The sequence below is a fragment of the Eubalaena glacialis genome, chromosome 1, assembly GCF_028564815.1.
Source record: "Eubalaena glacialis isolate mEubGla1 chromosome 1, mEubGla1.1.hap2.+ XY, whole genome shotgun sequence".
NCBI lineage: Eukaryota > Metazoa > Chordata > Mammalia > Artiodactyla > Balaenidae > Eubalaena > Eubalaena glacialis.
This window is the reverse complement of record NC_083716.1, coordinates 56564103-56586923: the sequence shown is the minus strand read 5'-3', so window position 1 is coordinate 56586923 and position 22821 is coordinate 56564103. Positions and strand designations below refer to the sequence as shown.

Below are 22821 nucleotides of genomic sequence, written 5' to 3'. Positions count from 1 at the left end.
TCAGGCCCATTGTCATGCATCCAGCAAGCCATTGGTTAATTCAGCAGATAGGTATTAAGCACCTACTGTGTGCCGGGACCTGGGCTAGGCAAGGGGGTAGGGTTGTCCGCACACCAGGTCTTCCAGAACCTCTCTGGACCTCCATACGTGTGACATATTTTCCTCCTGTTGGATGGACAGGATCACCTTTCATTGCAAAGACCCTGTGCTCGTGTCATGAGGCAGCCATGTCCCACCACACTGCCACTCCAGGAGGATGAAACCTCAGCGTTGGGCAGGGGACCTCGGGGGGAGCTGAGAGACATCACTGAGTCCCTCGGGGACCAAGCAGCTGGGGCGAGGGTCCCTGTCCTCCAGAGAGGCTGGAGTCAGAGCCAGGCTTCCAGAGCAGATGTGGGCAGAGTGCAGAGGCCCTGAGCCTGGACATCTGAGGGCCTTCTCCGAGCCCACCCAGGCAGCAGAGCCCAAGGGAATGCCCTGAGTAGGGCCTCCCTCGGCCTTCCTCCATGTTTACCTGACCTGAGCGCTGTGTCTTAGCTATAGAGGGCACAGTCCCCCAGGTCCTGGAGGAGGAGGAGGGCTATGGTGGCCTTCGGGGCAGTGCTTTTGAGAGCCCGCCTGGGTTCAAGTGTCTGTTTATCCCCCTTCCTCCCTGCTGCTTCTGTCTCTCCTTCCTTTGACAAACATTTCCTGGCAACCAAGTCTGTGCCAGGTCTGTGCTCAATACAAAGCACATTCCTGGCCCTGGAGATGCTCACTGCCAAGCTGGCATCAGCAACGTCTCAGGGTGGGCTGAGGCCCAGGGAGAGGCAGCCATTGGGTGGGGATCAGGGTGTGGCTGACCCCACAGGCTGCCCTAGGTTCTGGGGAAGCTTAGGCATACTTTCCCTGGATGGACTGAGGCCGATTCTACTAGGTGCCCGGGATGAGGGGCACAGAGAGCTGCCATCAGGGCCACACAGAGCATTGTCGGACCTTGTCTCTGTTGTGATAGGATTTGGGGGTGTTCAACCTGTAAGGGTCCCATGGGCTAATGAGCTCAAGGCCATTCTGATACAGCTGGAAAACTCCAATCCAGAAAAGGAATGGAGGTGGGGTGGCCACTGGTTGAGCCAGTGACACAGGCCAGCCATCCTGCCACCCACGACTGAATGTGGATTCTGGCCAGGGGTGGTTCTAAAGCCTGTGTATCTCCAGCCTCAGCTTGCATACCCCCAGGGTCAGGAGGCTCACTACTGCCCCATGGCTATCTCAGTAACTCTCCCTGGTAACTGGTGCTCTGGCCGCCCACCAGGCTGTAGTCTGGCTTGTCTTCTACCCTGCCCACCTCAGGCCCACAGACCTGAGGCTTTAGCCTCCTTAACCTAGTCCCTCCCAAGCTTCACTGCTTCCAGGAAGAACATCAGGCTGGGCCCACAGACAGCCCCATCAGGGCCTGTTTGATTGGACTAGTGTGGACATGTCATCAGTGTCCTGCGTTGGGCAGCTGAGGTGAGGCCGAAGTCAGCCCCTGCCCAAGTGAGCAGTCCCACCTCCCCAGCACAGCCCCTGGGGAGGCCCTTGGGCTGCCCACGGAGCAAGCAGGAGACCTGGATCCCAGCTCCATTCCTGTCCCCAGGGTGATCTCAGGCAAGGCCCAGCCCCAGTCAGCCCAGACCACCTCCTGTTCGCGCTCCTCCCCAACACTGAGCTACAAGAGGCCTTTGTCCATGGTGGGCCCTCCGCACTTTCTGGCCTGTTTGCTTTCTGAGTCGCCGGTTTGCCGAGCAACCTTGAAAGAGACCTGAGATGCTTCTCCCATAGCCTGTGCCCTGGGCTGAGGGCCTTTGTTCAAATCTCTTCCCCCTCACTGGGCCAGGCCACTAACTTCTCCTTTCCCACCACATCCTCTCTTGTGGACAGGTGAGTCCCCAGCTCCTGAGGCACACGGAATGGGTTGGGTTCACCAGGAGACCATGGGTGGTCCCACAGCCCCTGGACCGAGTTCCCATCCCACCCAGAACCTGACACTTTTAAGGATCCAGGCATCCCAAACTGGGGTGGGGGGATGAAGGTGTCTTACTCTGGGTGCTGCTCCCATGGTTTGACATTACATTGTCCCTGGCGTGGGGACTACCCTGCCCGGCTGGGATGCCACAGCTTCTGCAGAGGTACCACACTGTCCCTCGTCTTTGACCCCTGGGAAGTTGTGCCTTTGAGGCCTGAGATCCATCCTTGTTCAGCTTCTCCCCTTGTCCTGGTTGCTTTGGCATGGCTCCTTGAAAGTGACTCTGCCCGAAGTGGGGGAAGACAGTGATCTGATCCCCAGGGAAGGGCTGATTCTTACAGCCTCTACTCAGCTGTGCCTGAAGTTCTGGGAATAAAACCCAGTAGTGCTTTTTTGTCAAGGCCTCTTGCTAGAAAACAAATAGCTGGAGGTCTAGAGGTCAGAGGCCAAAGGCCACTGAAGAGGCCAGGGCAGCTGCCCAGTCCTGCCCCAGAAAAGTTTGGTGCTTCTGAGGAAGCCTCCACAGGGCCCTGCTCTCTCCTGGTCTGGGTGGGGCCAGTGAGACAGGAAGCCAGGGCAGGCCTGGAGGATGGGACTCAGGGTGGCCTGGGCCTGAGCCAGGGATGAGGCGAAACCCAGCCCTGGCCTAGTCCCAGGGCCACAGGCACACAGGTCACCCACCCAACAGGAAACCCTGCCCGGCACCCCCTTTGTCCCACCCCGTGTTTCCCGCGGGTGGCGCTTCTACTGTTTCCCGTGGGAGCTGCTGCCAGGAATCATGCCCTCTTGAGAAAGGAAGCTGGACCTCAGGCTCGCGGCTGCCCTGCCTCTGACCTGTTTTCACCCCCTCCCAGGGCCTCCCGTTGGTGGAAGCTCTGGGTCCCTGACCGTCCCTCACCCACACATGCTGGTGACTTATCTTCTCCTAAATGATCAGTCACCTTTAGGGGCCTGGCAAGAGAAACCTCATAGTGGGTCCAGGCCTGGGAGCCTGGAGAGCAGGGTTTTTGTCTGGGATCCACCACTAGCTTGCTGGTGCACGTGGGCTAGTCACTCACCCACTCTGGGCCCCATCTGTAGAAAGGGGAGAGGAAGAAGCTTTGCCCAGCTATGAGCATCCCATGGGATAAAGGGTTTGGAGGTAGGATGAATCTATACCCTATAAGGACAACCAGGTTCGGGGTTAACTGCCCCAGATCCCCCCCACCCCCAATGCGTCTCAGATATCTCTATATCCAGCCCAGTGGGGAACAGTGTCTGTGATGGCCCCCAAGCAGGGAGTGAGACGTGAGTGGCTGCCAGTGTCGCCATGGGCAATGGGGGTAGTGATGCTGGCATCACCCCTCTCTGGGTCATCCCACTGACGACACAGGAGCAAGCTGGGCATCTGTGCCTGGGCAGGAGCCCTCCCTCCTCCCTCCTCCCTCCTCCCAGGACCTGAGAGGTGGAACATGCCAGCTCTCTCTGCTCTGCCCTGCTCAGGCAGATGGGCCAGTGTGGCAGCTTGTGGGCCGAAAGCTGGGGAGGGTGCAGTGCCGAGGGGCAGATTCTCCTGCCACTCTCCAGCCCTCCTCCTCCCTCCTGGTAGGTGCTCTGAGGATTTCAGTTTTCCTTTGGTTGTGATGTTGAGTGTAAGGTGCAGGGAGGAACAGGGCAACGATACTAAGAGCTGCAAACACTTCTGTAGCACTCTGTGGAGGTGCTGCTCCGATCCTTTATCTACAGGAATTCACGTTCACTGTGACAGCATCTCTGAGGTCACTACTCCTGTTGTCCCCATTTCCAGAGGAAGAAACTGAGGCACAGCCTGGTGAATCGACCTGCCCAGGGTGGTTACGCTGGGATTGAACCGGGCAGCTGACCACAGAGCCCGTGCTCTTGGCCGCTGTGCTGCACAGCTTCTCTGACCCACCTCCCCCGACCAGGTACCCCCAGCCTAAGCCCAGCCCAGTATCAGGGGTTACAGCCTGTTCCCAAAGGGGGATGAAGGGAGGGTCAGGATGCCAAGGTGAGCAGACCCAAGTCGCCATGGCATTGGGTGAGCTAACTAACAGACTCGGGGTCACCCTGACCTTGTGGGCCAGCTAAAAGCTTGTTAGCAACAGGGAAGACCATAGGTCCAAGCAACCCAAGCCCCTGTGCTGCGTGGTGACAACTCAGCCTCCAGTGGTCTTGGACACGTTGCCGCTCTGAGCCTCAGCCTCCACGTCTGTCAAATGGGCCTTTCAGAGCCAGTGGCATAGGGAGCTGTAAGGAGTCCTTGAGGGTCTGGGAACACAGTGTCTGACCCCCGCGGCTCCTCAGGGGAGGTGTGAATTTCCTTCCCAGTGAGTCAGGCCACAGGGACGGGGACATTCCTGGCAGCAGGATTAATGTGGGCAGGGTGCCAAGGTGGGAGCCCAGACGTTATGGGTCAGAGTCAGGCTGGGGCCTTGAGTATGAGGGTGAAGAGTTGGAGCTGACCTCGTAGACAATGGGGAGCCATTGAAGTCCTTGGCCAGAGGAGTAATGCATCCTTGGGGAGAGGAACCTGGCAGCAAAAAAACCTAACATGCCCTTCCAGGTGTGGGGCCCCGATGCAAAGGGAGTCACGTGGCTAAGAAAGTTGCCCCTGGTGGGTGTCAACGCCAGCTTTCCTCCTGGGCACGTGGTCCACAGGGCGCTGGCCAGCACAGGCTGGGAGTGTGGGCACGGCAGGGAGGAGCAGGGGCAGTGCTTATGCCTCTTCCTCTGCGTGTCCCGGAGTCCACCCTCCCCCCCCCCCACCCACCCAGCTCGGGTTGTCTGGCTTTCCCACCCAGCTCTGGGTGGGGCCCTGCCGCTCCTTCCTCCCTCTGTGGCTTTCTGGTCCTAAATGGGAGGGGACTCTGGAGGTTGCAGCGGGCTGTGGAGTGTGAGCCAGGGTGGGGACACTGGCGGTGGGTGGAGTCACGGGATGGGTGGCCGTGAGTCAGGAATTGCTGGGCCTGTGTGTCATCTGGCTGCGTGCTGTTCTGGCTTCCCTGCGTCTGTCTGCCTCATCTCTCCCACCCGCGTCTGCGCCTGTGGGCTGCTCTACTGGGGCCACAGTGCTATTTCCAAGAGCTCCAAGCCCACGATGGAGAAGTCAGAGGAGCTGGACTCCAGGTCCCAGGCTCCCCCAACACGCAGGGTGACCTTGGACATGTCCCCTCCCTGCCTGAGCCACCATTTCTCCAATTGAAGAGTGAGGGTGGGGCTGCCCAGGGTTTCTCAGCTCCTGCTGTACATGAGATCCAGGGCAGCTTTGAAAGATAGCGCACCCCAGACCACTTAAATCCCTGGGGCAGGGCCTGGAGCCTGGGCGGGAACCTCCGGCCTGCTCTCTCCACCCTCCCCAGGGCCCCCGCCCCAGGCAGCACCGTGGACCAGCGTGTGGATTCTGGAGCCCAGGGCCTGCACTGGATCTAGCTCTGCCACTTTTTAACACCATGGGCAAGTGACTTCATGTCTCTGAGCCTCAGTTTCCTCATCTGTGAAATGGGGAGGACCTTACCGCTTTATAGAATCGCCATGGGAACTAATGGGTTAACCAGCGTAGCCAGTGCCTCTTAGAGCCGGGCCTAGGATGGATGTGGTGAGCACTGTGCAAGTGTCAGCTGCTGTGTTCTCTGATCTAAATCTGTTTTCACACCACCTCTCCCATCACTGCTCATTCATTCATCCATTCATCACTGCTCAAACATTCTGGGGGCAGGCCCTGTGCTGGGTGCTGTGGGCGACAGGAAGGAGACACCGTTGTGGGGCTGGCCTTGGCCTGTCCAGGGGTCCAGTCCCAGAGGGCAGCTTCTGTCAGTCCCAAGGATTGATGGGCAGGTGGGGGGTGGCTCCCCCAAGAATCCCACCAAGTTGCTGGGCTGAGGGAGCCCCTTTCTTAAAGAACGCACAGAGACCTCAGCCTCACGGGAGAAGGAGGGGCATCGTAGGCTGGTCCTGACGGCCTCAGCTGGGAAGCACCTAGGAGTCCTCAGTGCCTCCTAGCAGGGGCCCTGGGACGCTCTCTGGGTGTGTGATGGCTCAGACAGGGCTGGGCCCTGGGGCTGCCCAGGAAGGCAGGAGCAGCCAAGGTAGGCAGTGAACAGAACAGGGAACCTCCTCGTAGCCCATCACCAGACCTGGCCCCATCCTCCATCTCCTAGAGTCCTCCCAGCAACCCAGGACATTAGACAGGCACTAATGCCACTTTACAGATGGCAGATGGAGGCTTCAAGGGATCAGGAGGCACTTGCCCAGGTCAGGGAGGGTACGTGCCAAAAACAGGCTTGGAGCCCCCCTCGGTGTTAGCAAGATCTGGTGGGACCAGTCAAGCTTCCCTGGGCGGCTGCATCAGTGGAGCATCTTGGGACAGGCTGCAGAATGCAGTTTGATGACTAACACACCCCACAATCCTTTTCTTCCCCAGCCTTCCCAGCAGCGACCCTGCAGACCACGACTGGGCTGCCCTTGCAGGGAGGGCTGACGTCCCTACAAATAGCATGAGCTCCGGTGGCCTGGCTCCTCTGAGGGCCAGGGGTTGGGCGCCCTTTCCCCAGTGCAACCTTCTCCCTCCCCATTGCACCATGAGTAAACTGAGGCAGGGAGAGGTGCAGGGACTTGGCTGCGGCCACATGGCTTGCAAGCAACAGAAGTAGGACTTCATGCAGGCCTGGGTGACGTTAGTGCCCATGCTCTGACCTGCTACCTCCTGCAAGCGAGAACGGCGCTCTCCTTTGTCTGGCATCTGTAAATCTGGGCCTTGGCCATCACTTCAGACTGGCCTGGCCCACGTGTGACCAGAATCCCAGAGGGATGCCTGTTTGGGGAGTGTGACCGCCGGGGGCTGGCCCCTGGCCCAGGACAGGGATCGTCAGGAACACTCGGTACTAGCGTTTTGCATGTGCTGTCGGGAGTGCCCGTGCCCTTCAGCCTCTCGACCTTCCCGCCTGCCCTGGGCCTGGAGTCCAGGCTGCCCTGTGGAGCGGACAGCTGACGGGGCTGCCCAGTCCTGCACCAACCATGGGTGTCGTGTCAGCTCAGCCAATCTTCCAGCCAGTGTTAGCCCGGACCAGGAAACTGAGACCTGGAGGGACAGGGGGCTTGTACATGGGTCCTCAGCTCCTCAGTCTAACCTCCAACCAGAGCTGGCCTGGCTTCTCGTCCTGTCCCTCTCTGAACTTATGTCCCCTCCTCTGCAAGGTGGCAGGCTTAGACTGAGGACCTCCACGGACTCTTCTAAGCACCCCTGCAGGCCCAGTGAATGCTGCAGGGGATTTGGGATCGAGGGTATCACAGGGGTGAGGTTGAGATGGGCAGCACAGGGCCCTGCCACCCTAAGCAGAGTGGGCAGGGGCAAGAGACAAAGCCCATAAGAGGGGCCACTGGCAGAAAATTCAGTTTAAATCATCGGCATTGGGAGTGGCAAGCACCCAAGTGGGTGGCAGGGGCCCTGGTTTGGTCAGCCCCAGCCAGGTGCCCCTCTGGGCAAGACCCTGGCTCCTGGGAAGGGTGAGGCTATGCCCACCCATGGGGCCTGATGACATGGTAGGTGTGGAAGAGAGCCCCTGGCACAGAGCTTGTACCTGGAGGATGCTCAACACCTTTGGCCATTCTGTGGGGAGGGATTGGGGGCCCCCCTCCTGGGAGCAGGTGTGACCCTCAGGAAGCCTATCTCTGGGGAACAGACCCACTGGGCTGGCTCTTGAGTCAGCCTCAGAAGGGGCATGAAGCCAGGATTCATCTTCTCAGGATCTTTCTCCATCTTTTTGGTAAGAGATCCAGTGCCTCCCTCCCCAGCAAGACCCCAAGTCTGCACTTGGCAGCAAACCTGAGCCATTGAGAACAATGACAGGCCCTGTTTACCAAGCACTTCCTGTGCAAGCCCAGTGTGGGCATTATCTTGTCAAGTCCTTACAACTCTGTGAGAGGAGGGACTCATTATCCCCATTTTACAGATGAGGAATCTGAGGCCCAGAGAGGCTAAGTTTCTTGCCCAGCATCACAACTCAGTGGATAGCAGAGCCACTCTACACACACATTCTGTTGTGTCAGAATCTAGAGCCACATTATGTGCCCTTAGTCCATGTTGTACCTCTCCCCCTGATTAGGGGAGAAATTGTTCATTTGACGGCTTGGGAAGAAGGGAGCTCCTTCCCTCTTCCTCCAGCAGGAGTGAGCCACGAGTCACAGCCAACTTCTGTCTGGTCTCAGTTTGCCCCATTGCGTAAGCCCGACATCAAGAGGCTGGGTGGCTTGGCACACACGTGCGCCATGAGCCGGAGCGCCTCTGAGAGGCAGGTTGGGTGAACGTCGTTCCTCGGGGCCTGGGTGATGCTCGTGGAGAGAGCGAGGACTTTCCCCTCTGATAGGGCTCTCCCGAGGAGGTGCCACGCCAGCCTGGCCTTGAAAACACAGCAAATTGGGATTGGGCTCTGGGTGAAGCTTTGGCGGGTTCGCTGGGGATGTGTCTGCATGTGCCCTTGAGTGCAGCTGTCCCCTGCTCCTGATTTCACCTATCATTTTCTCTTCAGTCTGAGGCTTTTCTCCTGACAAGCCTCTGGGCCTTTGCCCAGGAGGGGTGCCCTCCTGCCTGAGAGACTCTTCTCAAGAGCATGATGCCCTCGACACGCCGTTTTGCTGCCCTCCAGCACTCTGTCCTAGAATTACTCTGTGTCTTGCCCGCCTCGCATTAGACAGTGTGCAAACACCCTTGGGAAGCATCCAGGGTGGTGATGTTGGCCTTTGACCATGCCCTCCTCTCCCCACCCATCCACTCCTACTCTTTTCCTTTCTCTTTCTCTTCCTCCTCTGGGGCAAAGTAGGCAGTGTCATTAGCTGTCGGGAGAAGGAAATGAATGAATGGATGGATGGTATAAACAAACATGAAGGGGAAGCAACCTAAGTGTCCATCGACAGATGAATGGATAAAGAAGATGTGGCACATATATACAATGGAATATTACTCAGCCATAAAAAGAAACGAAATTGAGTTATTTGTAGTGAGGTGGATGGACCTAGAGTGTGTCATACAGAGTGAAGTAAGTCAGAAAGAGAAAAATACCGTATGCTAACACGTATATATGGAATCTAAAAAAAAAAAAAAGGTTCTGAAGAACCTAGGGGCAGGACAGGAATAAAGGCACAGACGTAGAGAATGGACTTGAGGACACGGGGAGGGGGAAGGGTAAGCCGGGACGAAGTGAGACAGTGGCATGGACATATATACACTACCAAATGTAAAATAGATAGCTAGTGGGAAGCAGCCGCATAGCACAGGGAGATCAGCTCAGTGCTTTGTGACCACCTAGAGGGGTGTGATAGGGAAGTTGGGAGGGAGACGCAAGAGGGAGGAGATATGGGAATATATGTATATGTATAGCTGATTCACTTTGTTATACAGCAGAAACTAACACACCGTTGTAAAGCAATTATACTCCAATAACAATAAGGATGTTAAAGAAAAAAGAAAAAAACATGAAGGAACAACCCCTAGAAGTCCGTTTATAGCCCCCATTTTCCAAATGAGGAAACCAAGTCTCAGAGATGTTAGGTGGGCAGAGAGGTTTTGGAAGCCCCTACCTTTCCCAACACCCTCTGCTTCCGTCCCGCAGTGCCAGGTGTGGCCCCAGGTTTGTGCTGGGCGTCTCCTGACCACCAGAGCTTTTCCCACCTGGAGGCATCCCTGAGGGCCCAGCAGCAGACTTGTCAGGCATACACTTCATTCGGCAGAAGCTGCCAGTCTGCCCTGCCCCAGTCACTTGCGAAGTTTCCATGCAGGAGAGAGGGAGGCGGGAAGCCGAGGGGCACGCACAGAGGGGCATGCAGCAAGGACCTGCAGGGCAGGGCCAGACAAGACGCACTGGGCTTCCCGGGCCTGGGTGTGGGCAGGCTGTCAGAACAGCTCAGAATATTCTCAGCAGAAGTGAAGACATACAGGATTATTGAACCAAGGGTAGTTTGTGATTCTCAGGCAGCCCTGGCCAGGAGTTTCCCCAGACCCCAAGCCACCAGCTTCCTAGGTCTGTTTACTTATCTTTTCCTTGAGGCCAACTGCAGCTGCTGTCCTTTGGGGAAAAGACTCAGGATTTCAGGCTTCCCCTGAGCACTCAGGGCCGCCCAAGCCTCTGTGCTCAACCCCGCTGTCCCTGGAGTGAGTACGAGGGTCTCACAGCTGGAGATAACCAGGCACCCAGTTTTAATTTTGCAAGGAGAAAGAAAGAAACACCGTCCAAATGTCTGGAAGTTCTGGGCAGGGAAAGCTCACTTGGGGGAACTACCAGGGAAGGCAGCATGGTGTAGGCGGTCCTTTGGGCATCGGAGGATGGACAGGGTTCCAATGGGCAGAGCTGGGACCATAGAGCTGTTGAAGGCGTGGTTTGGGGTAATAAGACAGTGCACGTTCTACCACTTCCAGCTGCGTGACCACTGGTATCTGCTGCAAAGTTTCTTCGTCTATAAAACAGGTCTTGCAGTTCCCTGGTGACAGAATCGTGCTGAAGATGGAGTGAGGCAGTGAGAGCTTCTGGGGCTGTTGAGGAAGGGCCCTGGCAGGCGGGGGAATCTGCCGGGTTTGTCACATCTTGAGCACAATGGGTGTGTGTGTTTGTGTGTGTGTTATTGGCAGCAGGTATGAGGATCTGAGGCCTGGTGACAACCCTGAACTGCAGGCCAAGAGGTGGCATTGGTGTAGTCCCTGCCCACCACACCACACGGGGTGGTCCAGCTCCCTGCCCCAGTGGCTTGTGGGTAGGTCGGTGTTCTGGCCAGTGTCCTGCTCTACAAGGTCAGCCTGGGGCCTCCCCTAGTGGGTGAGTAGTTAGACAATTCAGAGCTGCCTTTTTCCTCCTGGCCATCAGGCCTTGGTTTCCACATAGGCCCAATTAAAACTGGGTGACTGGTTATCTCTGTCTCTTCCCCATGTCTGGATTCCCCCAGCTTGGTGAGGTCAGAGAACATGTATTCCAGGAATGTGGGAGGCGGGACCGCCTGCCTGGTTTGGATAACCATCGGGGTAAATATTTGCCTTGCTCCTGGAGCCAGCACTGGCTGCCAGGGTAGGACGGGGGGCCTGTTCCCAGGGTCATGTAAGGGGATGCTTCCCTGGGTGGGTCTTTGAGGTGAAGGAGCCTGTGCCTCCCGGGCGAGCCTGGGAGCTGGGTCTGAGGCCACCCTGCCTGTGCAGGGCCCCTGAACCAGCAGCTGTTCGGCCCATCTGTAAAGCGGGGGTAGGCAGAGCTGCCTGGTCCAGCTCAGGTGAGGAGGATCGGCGCCACGTGAGAGCCAGTTCAGGTCAATCAGTTCAGCCCATGGAGCGGCAGGTTGGATCCGGTTTGGGTGGGTGCCCACATGACCGTGTTCTGGTCCCCACTTGACCACTTATGACCTTGACAGTTAACCCTCTCCCAGACTTTAACAGTCACCATTCGCTGACCTATTCTTGCGTGGCACCTGCATCTACATACCCGTGTCTCGTTAAACCCTCACAGCCACCAGGGCATGAGGGGCATGTGTGTGTGATTAGCAGCAGATGACAAGAGCCCTGAACTTCAGCTCAGCAGTGCCACTCGTGTGGTCCCCTGCCCTGCGACCACAGTGGGGCAGTCCAGTCCCCTGTCCCAGAGGCCTGGGGATAGGTCAGTGCTCTGGCTACAATCAGGCTCTACAAGGTCAGCCTGAAGCCTCTCCTGGTGGGTGAGTATCTGGAGGGGCAGCTAGTCCCTGTTTAGAGAGGAGATGGTCGGAGATGCCAAGTGACTTGCTCAAGGTCACCCAGCATTAAACGACAGAGCAGGGATTCAAACCCAGCTCTACCCACCCTTGCCCTCGACCTCACCACTGAGGACAGGGCCGGGCTCCAGGCCAGAATGTGGGCTCCCAACCCTTGGCGGCTTAGAGAACAACTGGTCACTTAGCCAAGGGCACAGAGCCCTCATGATGCCCCACATCCTGGACACCCTGTGGCACGGGCATCTCTGTCCTCCAAGAATCCCTAGTCAGCCCTGCATCTCTCTGGGCCAGCCCCAGCCCCAGTCAGCTTGGCCTGGTGCCTCCACCCAAGCCCACACCCAGGTGGGTCCTTCCTCTCAGGGGATCCATTAGAGGAGGAGGGCATGGGAAGGTGACTGTGGCTGGGAGAATCCATCTGGGTCCTGGGACAGTCCCCACCCCTGAGTGACCTCTGCCAGACCCAGCCTTGCCACTTCCCAGCTGCAACACCCCTGGCAACTCTACCCTCCCTCGGAGCTCAGTGTCCTGCTCTGCAAAATGGGTACTCATTCCCGCCCTGCCCTGCCCCCGAGAGCGCCAGACACGCGATGAGAGTGAAAGCACGTTTCAACCTGTGATCTGCACACCGCATCTTCTGCCCCTTCCTGCCCTCGCAGCCAGAAGTGGCCCTGTGGTCAGGGTGTCCCCTTCACCCAACCCGGAGTGAGAGTCCTGCCTGAGCTGAGGATGCCCAGGAGAGCCCTTTGGGCAGTGGGGCACCTATCCCTCTGGGAGCCTGGGTGGGCCCTACCACCCCCCTGGGCCCTGAGTCTCAGGCTGTGCACCACCCCATGGCACCGAGGGCCCTTTAAGCAGAGAACACTTACCTGCGTGGATCCATGTCCTTTATGGTTGTGGTCTGCTCAGGCTGGGAGCAGGCATGGGACACCTCTCCCTGGTCTCACCAGGTGGCCAGACCCTTACAGGCTGTGAGGCTCACCTAAGGGCACCCAGGGGGCCGGGGATGGGGATGGATGATTTCACCTCTGTGTTCACAGCCCCAACTGGGCCTGAGCTCCCTCACCTCCACCGCAACCTGTTTGAGCAGCCAGTGTGAGTGAGGCCCAGCACAGGGTCAAGGGAGCCCGGGTGCCCAGTGCCAGCTGGGCAGGGTGTGGGCTCCCTGGCTGGTCACCTGGTAGTGGGCAGAGTCCGAGTGTCGGCAGACCACCCACTCATGTCTGGGCTCTGTTCCTATTACTTATTCGCTCCTTACTACCTGCATGACCTTAGGAAGCTATAGAAGCTCTCTAGGCCTTGTGTGTAAATTGGGGGTGCTCTTTAGTTTCGACCTCATAGCATTTCACCGAGGGCTAAAGGAATATCCCAGGCATAACCCCCAACGTGGACCCAATCAAGGCGAGCTCCTGGTCCTTTCTCCTTCCCAGGTTGGGGTCCAATACAGGTTTATGGGGAAAAGGGTCAGTCCCCAACCAGGGGAGTTCATATCCTGGTGCCCCCTCTGTGTGGTGCCCTTGCTGTATGACCTTGGACAAGCTTCTTCCCCTCTCTGGTCTGTTTGCCCCTTTGCCCAAGCCCAACAGCAAAGAACCGGGGATGGCTGGGGGCAGAGAGGCACGAGCACGTGCGCCATGAGTCCAGGCGCCTCTGCAAGGCAGGATGGGCAGGCGTTGTTCCTTGGGGCCTGGATGTCGCTCACCGAATGAGCGAGGACTTTCCGGCTTCTGTCTCAGCTGCCAAAATAATTATTTTCTCTTTGTCAGTGGGTCTGCGGCCAGCTTGCCTTTGGGAAAGGCCTGAGCTGTGGGCAGTGGGGAAGCAGGAGGCTGATTCCAGTTCTCCCCCAGCCACTGACTTGCTGCGTGACCCCGGAACGGGGGCAGGTGCTGCTCTCTCCAGGCCTCACTTTCCTCCTCTGTGAAATGGGAGAGTTGGAGTCAAGGGCCGTTTGTGTCCCCATGGCTAGCAGAGTTTGGGGACTGCCAGAGTCAAAGAGTCAGGACGCAGAGATATTCTCTTTCCCGTGTGGGGTGGAGGTACCAGGCTAGGCTGTGGGAGCCTGGGGCTCAGGACCCCAGCGCTCCATGGAGGCCAGCGCCAGCTCCTGCAAGGTAATTTAGCCTCCGCTGACATGGCCGGAAAGCTGCCTGCGTGTCCGGCACTCATATGTGTTACCTGATACTGTCTGTACCACTCTTAGAGGGAGGACCCCTCCTTCTCTCTATATTGCCTCCCACAGATAAGGAAACAGAGGCACAGAGAAGTTTAAGAAATTGTCCAAAGCCACATGGTAAGGGGATGAAACCAGGACTTGAACCAGATCATTTTTATTATTGAGCCCACTTCTCAAATGCCAGGCCTTGGTGCCCTTTATTGAAGCCATAGGCACCCACTTCACTCCCTGGGAGACCCTGCCCTGCTGCACAGCGAGTCTGAGGCCTCCGCCAGACCCCCACATGTGTGGGAGCCCACAGTTAATGTGGCCTATGCACGCCCACTCCTGCTGTAGCCACGGGCCTCATCCCAAGAGGCGCTCAGCCCTGTAGGCAGGTTTCCCATATCTCTTTTTTTTTTTTTTTTAATATTTATTTATTTATTTGGCTGCGCTGGGTCTTAGTCGCAGCATGCAGGATCTTCGTTACCGCGTGCGGGATCTTTTGATTGCAACATGCGAACTCTTAGTTGCGGCGCGTGGGATCTAGTTCCCTGACCAGGGATCGAACCCAGACCATGCAGCCTTAGCCACTGGACCACCAGGGAAGTCCCATGGTTTCCCGTTTCTTAGAGGAGGGCACGCAGGTGCAGGGAGCATGGCGATCCCCCGGAACCATCCAGCGAGGTGCCTTCATAGCTGGGACTCAAACTCTGGGCTCTGTGGCTCCCACCTTGCAGCCAGGACTCCGGAGAAGCCTCCCTGCCAGGCCCCTGGGTCTGGTCCTCCTGGATTCCCATGGGGCCCAGTGGGTAGGGAGGAGAGGGGAGCACTGGTGGCACGTTGTGGAGATGGTGCAGCTGCACCCGCTGCAGTGGGGGCAGGGGGACTGGGGTCCCCACATACCCAGTGCACCAGCGGATCCTGCCACTTCTGCCTTCTGTTCCCTCTGCTGTGAGCACCACTGTCTCTGGCCCAGACCCCTGGGGCGGCCTCCCCACGGGTTTCCCTGGCTCCTCCTGTCCCTTCTAAGCCCTTCTCCCTAGCAGCCATGGGGATCTGTTCAAACTAGACCTAAGCTCATGTCCCTCAGCCGCTCAGACTCTCTCATGGCTCCCCCCCACCCTCGCAATGATCAGGCCTGCTTCTTGGCTGTCACTCACCCCACCCCTCCCTCCCCTACCGCACCCACCACACCGCCCATTCTCAAGTCTTCTGCTGAGCCAGTCTTTTTACCCTATCTTGGAGTCTTCACATATACTGTTCCCTGTGCCTGGAACACTGTTCCGTGCATCTTGGCCTGCCTCTCTCTGGCTCATCCTTCAACTTTACTTCCCCAAAGAGACACCCCTGAAACTTGAGTTTATGCTGTGTACGGTCGCCCTTGTACTCGTTCTTTCTGGCAGACATCACTGGTAATTATGTATTGTTTGGTTCTTTGCCTATTATCAGAGTTCCTACAGGTCAGGGACCACTGTCCTGTTCACAGCTCAGGGTGTTTGCTCAATGTCTCTCGAGTGAATGAACGAATGTCGAGTGCTTCTGTCACCATATGTCCTTAGATCCTCCCAGAAACCCTAGGAGAGATCATTGTGATCCCATTTAACAGGTGACAAAACTGAAACCTGGAGAGGCCGGGAGCTTATCCACGATCACATAGCCAGTAGCTGGCAGATGTGGGGTGTCAGGGGCCTGTTTGTGTTAGGGCTCCCCAGCATGATGCCCCTCTTCCTCTCCATCCTTCAGATTCCCCATCTGTCAAGTGGGGACGAATGGTTTGGCCGGCAGTAAATGTTCCAGCAGGTGGGCAGTGTGGCTGGGCTGGGGAGATGCGGCAGCAGGTCATTTCTGGGGCCCCTGCTGTGAGTGGTCCCTGACCACCCTTCTCGTTGCAGCAGGATGGAGCTGGAGTGAGGCAGAGGGGCCGCCAGCTGCTGACCGGCACGTGGGACGCTGGTGATTCGTGGGTCACTGAGGTAGGTGTGCGCCTGGGCTGGGGGGGGGGCAGCTTGGCCTGGATGCTTGGGGAAGGGACAGTATGTCCTGAGTGGGGGACAGGTGCCGGCCCCGGCACACTGCGCCTTTGACTGTGGCACAGCCCTCATGGGCGGGATTGGGTGCAGCACCCACCCCGTCCCCACTGAGACCTCGTCGGCCCCCAGAGAGACCCTGAGGGGCCTCTTAGGCCTGGCCTGTCTCTACAGTGATTGCCAGGGCAGGGGTGGGGAGATGCACACAGAAAGAGGGGCAGGTTTGGCGTCCCCAGCATTGGCACAGCAGCCCTGTCTGTACCACTCAAGCCCGGGGCACATGGGCTTCATGCGCTATAAGCAACATGGCAGCTACACAGGAAGAGGCCTGGGTGGGCAGAGAGGTCTGTTCGCTGGGCTGGGTGCTGTGGCTGCCCCACCCCCTTCTCTCCCACAGTCGCACTGAGGTGCACACCTGAGCACTCACAAGTCTCTGGGCTCTGGGGTCAGGGTGCCTGTGTGCAAATCCTGGCCCGGCCACTCATCCACCATGACCTTGTGCGGTTTCTTTGTGCCTTGGTTTACCTGTCTGTAAAAGAGGGATTGGGATCACAGCCCCGGCGCCCACAGGTGCACTGGCACAGCTGGCATACAGTAAACACTCTGGACCTGTCATTTTCCTCAGCAATGTAGGGCCCCTTCCCTCTTCTTGCATACCTCAGTTCCCACCATCCCTCCTCCCTGAGGGCCCACCAATGCTGGGATAGAGACCAAGTGGTCGTCCAGCCTGATGAGGGAGGGGGCTTGGGCCCCGCAGGGAACTCCCGGGAGCAGCTGGAGCCCGAAGGTCCCGAGCTGCGCCTCCCGGGCCTGCCTCAGGCCTGGACACCAGGGTGTCTCATCCCAGAGTGGCATTTCAGAATTGATGACACTTGGCCCTGTGCCAGAGGGCAACCCGTGTAATCCCTCTTTACTCTGTGGTTCCCAACCCAGAGATGAGAGGCTGTCACAGAAATGCTGACTTGGGCCAGGGCCTTTTGTCCCAAGGCTCTGGGGCCCAGCCAGGGGAGCCCGAGTCTTCGTCCTGACGTGAGGCCCTGCCCGATCGTCTCCCTGCTGCCCTCAGCATCTCTCCTGAGGCCCCAGTGCTCCCAGGTACCCACAGGCAGGGCCAGGCGAGCCCTGGGGATCCTCTACGCTTCAGCCAGACTCTGGAACCAGGGAGCAGGCCTTGATCTCCCTTCCTGCTGTAGGAAATCCTGACTTCCTCCTATCAGCTGCACGACCTTGGGCAAGTCCTTTCACTTTTGTGAGCATTCTCATCTGAAAATGAGGATAATCATACCAACGTTGCTGAGAGGGCTGTTATGAGGATGATTAGAAGCCTGGAATATTTTAAGTGCTGCAGCTTGGTGAGAGTCGGCTGGGTACCAGGCACTAGGCTCCTTAAATATATATTTCTCCACGCAGTAATCCCATGAGGAGGTATGTTGAATGCCTTATTCTCCAGAGGCTCATCGTGGTTAAGAAACCCATAGAGCTGTATGTGGTGGAGTGGGGATTTGAACCGGGAGAGGTACCTTGGAATTAAGCAGCCCACGATGCTTTAGAGACCAGGGGTGGAGCCACAGGGCAGGCTCTAGGTAAGGTGCTCAGGAAACAACCCCCATTTCTACCGGGCGGCCTTTGGCCAGCCCTCCAAGCCTGGCTGCCCGCAGGAGCCGGTGGGTGGCCCCCGAAGGCTGGTGGCCTGCCCCTCCCCTGAGGGCTTGCCGGCAACTCCATAAGGCTAGGGGAACCCGCTGCTCGTTGTGAGGTAACCTTTGAAATTCTCCTTCACGGTGGGTTCTCTTTTCGGATGTTTTTCAAGATAATTCATTCCCTTTCCAGAAATTGCTGGTGGAGGAGAATTAGGCAGCTGGTAATTAATCATAGAAGCGGCTTGGAGTTTATTCTTTTAAAAGAAGAAAAAGGAGGAACAGAAAGCCTTGGTGGAAAAAAAGAAAAGGAAAGAAAACCACTCCAAGGCGAGGGTGGTAATCAATACCTCGGTGTCCTAGAAACGGCTGGGGGTGGGGATGGCGGACGCGCAGCCTTCTCCCTTTCTTCCCGGGGCTGGCAGATGGTCATTGCCTGCAGCATCATGTGTGAGGCTCTGCCCTTAAGCATCAGCTCCCTGCGTGACTCTAAGCAAGCCGCTGCCTCTCCCCAGACTCATCTTTGCTGCCTGTAAAATGGGCGAAGGTCAAGTGTCAGACTAGGAAAGAATATTAAACGACTATGCTTGTTCACTGCCACATCCTAGTGCCCGGCACATGGTCATTGCCTGGTCGATATTTTATCAATTGAGTGAGTAAATGAATGAATGATTTTCTTGAATCTTTGTTAGCTGTCATCAGTCAAGGAGGTGGTCCTGGCTACAGAACACTGTTTCTCTAGTTCTGTTATAATTTAGAGTGACAGCCAGGGTGACAGGCTAGTTATGTCACTTTCCAAACTAATGATGAAAGGACAGTCTTTGATGAAAGGCAGACTCTGGCCAACAGAGTTTGGGCCCCTCAGTGGCAACCACACTGTCTCTGTGGTGTCCTCAAGTTCAACTTTCCAAGAGTCTGAGCTGTCTGGAGATTTTTTTTTCAAGCTGCTTTCTGGGAAGATAGTGAACTCCTCATCGCTAGAAAATATGCAAGCTGGGGTTAGGGCTGCACATAGCACTCAGGCAGCATTCCTGAGTTTGGGTGAGAGCATGAGGCTCCCCGGGTTGGACACCGGGATGGACACCGAGGAGGCTGGACTGGCAGAGAGAGAAGCCCCTCCGCTCTGGGAAGGCTGGAGGAGGCCACTGAGAAGGGGGGTTGTCCATGCAGGACTCCGCTGCTTTGGTGCCTGTTCTCTGGAGGGAAGGAGAGCGTGCAGGTGTGTGTGTGTGCCCTCGTGTGCTGGTACGTGCGCATGAACAGGTGTGTGTGATTATCTGGGCTGCGACGTATGTGAATATGCGTGAGTGTGCAAGGAAAGGAGAGTGCCCGCCCATATAGGAGTGCCCCCACCCCTGTGTGCAGCTCCTGTCAAGAACCTGGCACCTCAGGCCATCCCCACACACGAGGCTTGGCTCCAGCCTCCCATTCAGACTGACCAGATGGGCCCTGCCGCCCTGGTGACCACGGCGGAGCTGACTGAGGGGCAGTGCTGGGGACAAGGTGGGCTCCTGAGGGACCCTGGAGGGGAAGCACGCCCGGGCCCTGAGCGCTGACCTCCCGGTCCCCAGCTGGCCACATCCCAGCAGCTGCCCACCGTCATGGAAGGAGATGGTTCTTGGAGGTCCATGCCTCCTGCTCCAGACTCGCAACCCCTGAGTCTAGTCCTAAGAGTGGGTGGTCCCAGCCGGCCCCCCATGGGGAGGAGGGTGGGTCTGCCTGGGGAGTCCTCGGAGCAGCCTGGCCAACTTGGCCCTGGTGTTTTCTTTACTTCTTCTCTCCTTGGCCTCCAAATCCCAGCTCGTGTGCATGTGTGTGTGCGTGTGTGTGTGTCTGTCTTTCTCTCTTTGCCCCTGCATGTCTTTGTGTCTTTCTGTCTGGTTCTCTCTGTGCGGGCGCCTCTCTTCTGCCCAGCTCCCTTCTATTCTCACGGCGGCAGCCCCACTCTCCCTCCCTCTCAGCTCTGTGTCATCACCTCCATCATCCCAAGACTCCACAGAACTGACACCTCCCAGGCTCCCACCCTGCCGTCTTTCCCCCTGTTTGCCCAGCTCTGGCAGCACAGTGTCCTCCCACCCTACTCTTTGGAGATGCCCAAGGCAGCGCCCCACAATCCTGCCGCTGGGAGGCGGTGCGCTCTGTGTGGTGGGCCGCATCCCATCCCCTGGGGGCAGGCACCGTCTCATCCCCACGAACCCGCCATGCCGACCACTCAGGATGGAGCCTGATCTGCTGGCTCAGAGATCTGCCCCCATGGCTGCCCCTCCGTGCCATCCTGGGCATATGGGCCACTGGCCACAAGCAGGGGAGGAGGGGGCCTGCATCCACTAACAGAGGCGGTTGGAAACCTGGCGTTTCCCTCCAGCACTAATGAAATTTTACTATAATTAGAAGTGAGGTGTCCAGGAGCTGGCTGCCTGGAGGGAGGGGGTGTATGCTCATGAATAAATAAATTGTCCTTTTCTGAGGGGAGAAGGAGCCAGAGGGTGGGCTCCCTGAGAACTGTGGGCCGGGAGGGTCTCAGTGGCCTGTGAGGTGGGCGGTGGGCCCTGGTGGCCCCCACTCACCTGGATGTCCTCGGGGACCTCTCTGGGTCCCCGTCCCCCACCAGCCAGTCTTCCTGCAAGTGCCTGCTGTGTGCCAGGCCGACCCAGCCTGGCATTCGAGGCCGCCACCATCAGGCCCCAGCCTCCTTCACGGGTGTCCTGAACTGCAGCTCCGCCGTGCCGCCCCCCTCCCCATCGTTGTCACCGGTCCCCACTGCTGCACCTTTCTCCTGCGCTTCCTCCTGCCTCGAGAGCCCTCGGCCCTGTGGCCTCACGGCTCGAACCTTTTGGAACCTTCTTCCAGCCGTGCTCCCTCCACATGATTGGACACGGCCTCTTCCCCGCTGGGCCCCGGGGCCTCCGTTCCTCAGAGGCCCTGGTCCTTTCCTCTCTGAACTCTCCTAAGCTCTACACCCTCTCCTCCTACTGATGCCCTGCACAGTGCTCATCAGACCGCCCGCCACATCATCTTTTATTCTGTATTCATTACGTGTTGGGATGATAACATATTGGATGTTTTACACTCTTTTTTCATACTAAGTCTTCGAAACCTGTTGTGTACCTAACACGGACACCACCTTGCGGGCTCCGGTATTCAGTTGCCATGTGCGGTTCTCGGCTGCCATATGGGACCACGCAGCCTTGGCGGCCCCGGTTTCCTTGTTTCCAGGCCGGGGAAACTGAGGCTGGGGAAGGAAATCTTGCAGATGAGAGTTTGCAAAGCGAGTATGCTCGCTGTAGGCAAGGCTGCTGCCGTCCTGCTGTTCAGAATAAAGAACTGGGCACGCCGCACTGGCCATAAAGGTAAACTGAGGCAGGCAGGAGTGTAGCTAGTACCCAGGGGAGCGAACCTCGATGAGAACAGAGGAGAGATAATGTGGGAGTTCCAGTGCTCATGAGCGTCCCCACCTAATGTCCAAACAGCCGCAGGACAAGGCGTCTCTCACAGGCTGTGCCACAGTGGGGACCAGTCCCCCCCATCACCCCCAGCTTCTTTCCAACCCCCCTTAGAAAACGGGGCTGCGGGTTGGAGCCCAGGAAGGGAGGACGCCCCTGTCCTCCTCCCCCTCCCACATCATCCAGGACGCAGCCTGAGTTGCAGAGGTGTCCAGCGGGTGTGTCCCTGTGAACCCAGAGGTTTCCCACAGGGTCAGGAGATGCCTGGGGTCCCTGCCTGCCTGGAGGGGCTTCCAGAGACGAGATGTTTCTCAGGAGCAGACTGGCAGCCGAACAGCCGCTCCAGAGCCCTCCTCCCTCTGAAGCCGATTTTCCCCTCCCCCTGACTGCACTTTGCTGCCCACTCAGTTGACAGGGGTACTCTTGTTTGCCTCCACTGAGGCACTGCGGTGGGAGGCCAGGAGGTTCAGGTGCTGGGCTTGCCCTCCCTCTGAGGGGCCCCTGCCCAAGGAGGAGCCCCCTCGGAGGGGCTGCGGAGCGTGTGTGCGCTCCCTGAGACACACCCATCCCCTCCTTCAGCCTCACGCACCTGGGGCCTCTCCTGGTCTCTGCTCCTCCAACCAGCCCCCTGCTCCCTCCCCGCTGGGGTGTACGCCCCTTGAAGGCTCAGGGCAGCTCTGAACTGTGTCCCCCGCACAGGTCCTGGTACGCCGGTGCTGAATGGCAGCAGGAAGCCAGCAGGCACCCGGACCGTGCGCCCTCAGCTTCCTGTGGAGACGGCAGGGAGGTTTTATCCGGCATGCCAGTTTTTAATGTGTGGGGCGGGCTGTGCTAAGAAGGACTCTGAGGCTGTGCACAGGTTGTGAGAAACAGTGCCGTGGGCTGCGTGGTACACGTTTGCCCTTTCAGCCCCGGCTCCCTGAGCATCGGGTCTCCTTGTCAGATGTGTCAATTCTGGGCTGTGGCGGTTACAGGGAGGGGCAGTCACCTCAGTGTGGTCCCACATGTGTCAGTCTGCCGTGGCTGCTGGGCGGACCATGCTCAGGAAACCTTCCAGAGCCCCCGAGTTATGGAAACCACATATGTCCCCAGAGAGCTGACTGGGGAGCCCCAGCCCCTGCCCCCCGACCCTGGTTAATGGAGAGCAGGGGGATGTATGGAAGCTTTTCCCTCACATCTGTCTCTCCTGTTAAGCGCTTCTCACCCTTCCTCAGCTCCAGTTTGGGAACCAGCACATCTTGCCTCACAGCTGTTTGGGACCCTCATTGGTTCCCTGAGGCATCTTTGGGGGCCTCTTCCAGAGCCCATGGGAGCATCTCTGCTTCATAACCTTCGTGGAATGCTCCCCTGGTGCCCCCTACTTCTGGCCCGCGCTTCAGTCGGTGGACAGTCTATTGTGGGACAGCCCTCACTGGGTGGCCCCTGGTGAGCTCCCTCAGCCCTGCCCCCACCCAGACTCCCCACCATGGTCACCGTCTGGGGACCCAAACCCCTGTGCCCCCCTGTCTCCACCCTCAACAAATGCCAAAGCTCCCAGGTGTCCCCTGCCCGGCAGCTGCAACAATCGAGCCAGGAGGACCTTGATGCACTTGAACCTGTAAATCATCTGGACCATTTTTCTCTGTTGTGGAAGAAACACAACGAACAGACACCCTTGCATCCTTGATCCAGCTTAGTTTCTCCCCAGTCACAGCTCCAGGAGGCTTGCTCAAGGTCATCCTGTGCCTGCCAGGGCTCCTCTAGCAGCTGCTTGCACGCCTCTGCTGCTGGAGAGCTCACCATCCCCAGGTCCACCGGTGTCAGTTTCAGTGTGATAAAAGACGCAGCATGACACGTGCTTAAAGCAAGGATC

General features: G+C 57.9%; 1 protein-coding gene across 2 annotated transcripts in view; it reads left to right on the top strand.

The window, feature by feature from the left end:
• The window catches only part of ZMIZ1 (zinc finger MIZ-type containing 1), a 232661-nt gene that overhangs the window by 73006 nt on the left and 136834 nt on the right, over positions 1-22821 (top strand). For both annotated transcript variants that reach the window (XM_061180012.1, XM_061180003.1), the window contains exon 4: positions 15755-15835. The gene's annotated coding sequence lies outside the window, so the exon portion shown is untranslated. The remainder of the gene's footprint in view (positions 1-15754; positions 15836-22821) is intronic.